Raw genomic sequence first — 4095 nt, forward strand, 5'->3', positions numbered from 1 at the left:
AAGACCCTTCTAAGGCCTTTGCTACCCAGAACCCTACGCGGTTCAAAACGCAGCCCTCCGCCTCGGCCTCGCCCAATCACAAGCGTTCCTGGCCCTGCCTGCCAATCACAAGCGCGTTCTCTGGCCCCTCCCCACCTCCGCTCTCGCCTCGTGCGGAGCCTTCGAACCACCCGCGGAGGTAGGGCCTGCGGCGCGTGTTGGCCATTTTTCCCCTCTGACTCTCCCTCTCTTCCGGAGTTCTCTTCCGGCCGTTGTCCTTAGTTACCCCTCCCCCGCCCGGAGCCCCCCGACAATGGCGTTGCCCGGGAAACGGTCTGGTTCCATGCCAGTGACCTCTGGGGATAAAGTTGTGAGCCTCTTACTCCAGCTGGGGAACGGGGCCTTGTGCACGCGCTTTGCGCAGCCGCAATACACGACTGGCCCTGAGCATCACCAGGGGCTTTGGGTCTTTGCTAAGGGGGAATGGGGCAAAATTTGCAACTTCTCAGTAACCCCATTAGTTGTTCTTGCTTGGAAGGGGCTCTGACTTTTTGCTTTCACTGTGCTAGTTAAACTTTCCATTAATCACCAGGTAATACATCCCAAATCTATCCATTTCTTTGGTCGTCCACTGCCATTACCCTTTTCTAAGCTTCCATCAACTTTCACCTGGATAGCCTTGTAAATTGTCTGTCTGCTTTTCACCCTTTTCATCCTACTACACTCCAGCTGCCAGTGATCTTTCAAAAATACAAATCTAGTACTGTCACACCCTGTTTTCCTAGATCTCCGTGGTTCCCCGCTGACCACATGACAAAGGTATAAAATTCTTGCCCAAACCTATCAATCCGTGAATACCTTGGGCTCTACCTACTACTATTCCTCACCACTCTAACCCTGGCTCTTTGGGCTGCAGCCACATTTGCCTCATTATTCTGTTTCTGCCTAGGGCCTTTGAACATGCCCAGAACGCTATTCCTTCCTTTGTGTTTTCTTACGTCCTCCTGCTCAGTTTTCAAAGTGCACATTGACTGGCACTTCTTCAGAAAAGCTTCCTTTGACTTTGAAAATCAGGTCAAATCTCCTTTATCTATTCATCACTTCATTTAAAGCACTTACCACAATTCATAATTATATATTTACTTAAGTGATTCTTCTAGTCCCTTTCCTACTTAACTACAAAGTCTTTGAAAGCAGAACTGTTTGTTCTGCTCACCATTGAATCCCCAGTGCCAGCCGTGGAGTCTGGCATATATTAGGTTATTAAGTATGGAATTTCCAATTTCCTTAAGTACTAAGTTTAACAGTTGACATCTCTGACATTTCACTTTTACACTTTTTTTTTTTTAATTGTGAAAGTACATCCTCATTCTTTCAAACACATGCTTTGGCTTGTGATTATCTTTCAGATTTTTATTAGAGCAATTTTTGTGAAACCATGGATAAGTCAAAAATTAGTATTTTTTTAAATATGAGTTTCATTGTGGAATCAATGCAACACAGATAGCTTGAAATGCCAATGAAGTGTTTGGGAAGGATATGGCTAATGAACGCGCAGTACATCGAAGGTTTGAGAAGTTCCATTCTGGTGATTTTAATCTTGAAAAGGAGCCATGTGGGTGACCTGAGACCAAGGTGGAGAATGATGAGCTGAAAGCTGTAGTGGAAGCAAATCCATCTCAACCTACGCATGAATTAGCAGCAAGGTTTGACATTACCATTCCAACAATATGAGACCATTTGAAACTGATGAGGTCCTGAAATTGCCAAACTATAAACATACCTATGTGATATAAGTAAATTTCTATAGTGTTGAATCTTTTGTTAGTGAAGTTTCCAATTATTTGCAACCAAAAGCATTCAAATTTCTGGAAAAAGGAACAAAACTAACTTTCATAGAACACTTAAATCATGCTTGATTTTCTATGAATGTGGTTGGCTACCTGCAATGTTAGGACATAGACCTTATCTTAATCAATTCCTAGCACCTTCTACAGTTTCTGATTTAAAATAGTTGCTTACGAAGTGTTTATGGAACGAATGAATCAATGGCCAAATGAATGGATAAATGAATCAGAGATCAACAGGATGATGTGATTGGGGGCAGTGTAGAAGGGTTGATTAAGAGCATAAGCTCTATCTGGAGGCTTTGTTGGAAAAGAAAAAAAAAAAAAAAAAAGAGCATAAGCTCTTGTATATCTGGCTTCCTGTCCTGGCTCCACCACTTATAACTGTGTGACCTTGGGTAAGTCACTTAATCTCTGTGAGACTGTTTTCCAAGTTATAAAATGGGGATAACAACAGTATATACTTAAAATAACTGTTGTGAGGCTATTAAACAGTCTATGTAAAAGGCTCAACACAGATTTGGTACCTAGTAACCACTCACTATGTTGGCCATTACAATTGGAGAGAAATAGAGAACAGCCAGCAGTGATTCCAGATTGTCAAGCCTGGTTGACCGGGAAAATAAAGACAATCTGACCAAAATTCAGTGTGGAAATGGAAAAGATGATGTTCAACTTCAGATGTATAAAACAATGCCTAAATATAGTTAGAGAATGAAGACATATTGGTTATATTTATACAGATAAAGTAACTCTACTTAAGTTCTGATTTATATTACAGTTACTCATCCTGAGTTTCTATAATTACAGAATTGTACTTTACAAATATAGTAACTTCAAAAGGAGGATAACTTTTGGATTGTATCCATGATGACTGAAATCCAGGGGTAGGAGTTGCTGAGATTTTGCCTAAGAATGTATTTTCAAGTGGTAATATTCAAAAACAAAATATCATGGACAAAAAAGATTTCCTTAAATGGTATAGACACAGGCAGTGTCAGTGATATAACATAGTTCAGTCTCTGAAATCCTTTGAATTCCCTTCCCAGTTTAATGTTTCTTCAGAAACTTCTATGCAACAGAAGAAAACTATGCCAGAAGGGGAAGTTCTGTGTATTAGTGTCCAAGGAACCACTTTTATTCTCCAAGTAGCCAAAATGAGTAATAAAAATCAAGCATGAGTAGTAATATTTGTCATGCACCCTTTTTGTCCATTGCTAAAATAAAAGAGATCTCATTGAACTCAGATTAGGAAATAATTCTTCCTAAACACATAACTCATGAATTATTTATTGGATTTTCTTCTGTGTTTAATTTCCATTGCATGGCAATGAGTAACAGTATAAACCAAATAGAAAGTCAGTTCACATTGCAGATTCCATTTTTAGATGGGCATGAAGATTTCAAATTCTTTTATTCAATAAACCGGCTCAGTCACTGGAAAAAATTAAATTGAAATATCTGCCTGTATCAATCTCTCTACCAGCATATGGCCCCTTCAGGGCCAAATTATTATAGGCCACTCACATGCAGCCCTATAAATAACTCCTAGTTATGTGGTGGAATTTATACTTCATTGAACATGACTCTGCCTCTTTATCAATAATAATATCTTTATATTATTTCAAAATGTCTTAATATCTTGCCTTTTCTAAAAAGGATTGAAACTCTTTGTGATTTAGGACCTTAAACCATTTTGTGGACATCGAATTATTTTTTCTTTTTTCATTCAGCTTTTCCTTTTAATCAACAATGCATATCTGAAATATCAAGATAAATTCTCAGTTGGCCTAGCTATGTCTGGGTTTTTTTCACCCTCATTTACCCTTCACACCACAGCCAGATTAATTTTCCTAAAACACCTTGCTAGATCAAAGCCAAAGTCCTTAGCTGTGCTTAATATCCTTAAGCCTGATTTTGTCTCTCATGGCTTTCCTCCTCCCTGCTTTCCATTTTTTTTGGGCCTCTACGTGTCCCTCAATCTGTCTTGCACCCCTGAATTTATCTGGAATGTCATCCTATTCTCTTTCAAGTTCATCCTGTCTATATGAATTGCTTTTGATCCAACTCAAACCTGATAAACAAGATGGTGAGTGGGATTTTTCCTATTATTCTGAATTTATACCTGTGAACTAAAATAAAATTTTAAGGCTCACCCCCCCCCACTGGCTGACTGAGTGGACCCTCCTGTGGCCAAAAGAATGTCCTAAAACTAAATTATTTGCCAGGAGGAAGGAGGTCAGACATGCCTTTTCATACCACCTCCCCC

This window comes from Microcebus murinus, chromosome 21 (assembly GCF_040939455.1).
Source record: "Microcebus murinus isolate Inina chromosome 21, M.murinus_Inina_mat1.0, whole genome shotgun sequence".
Classification (NCBI taxonomy): Eukaryota; Metazoa; Chordata; class Mammalia; order Primates; family Cheirogaleidae; genus Microcebus; species Microcebus murinus.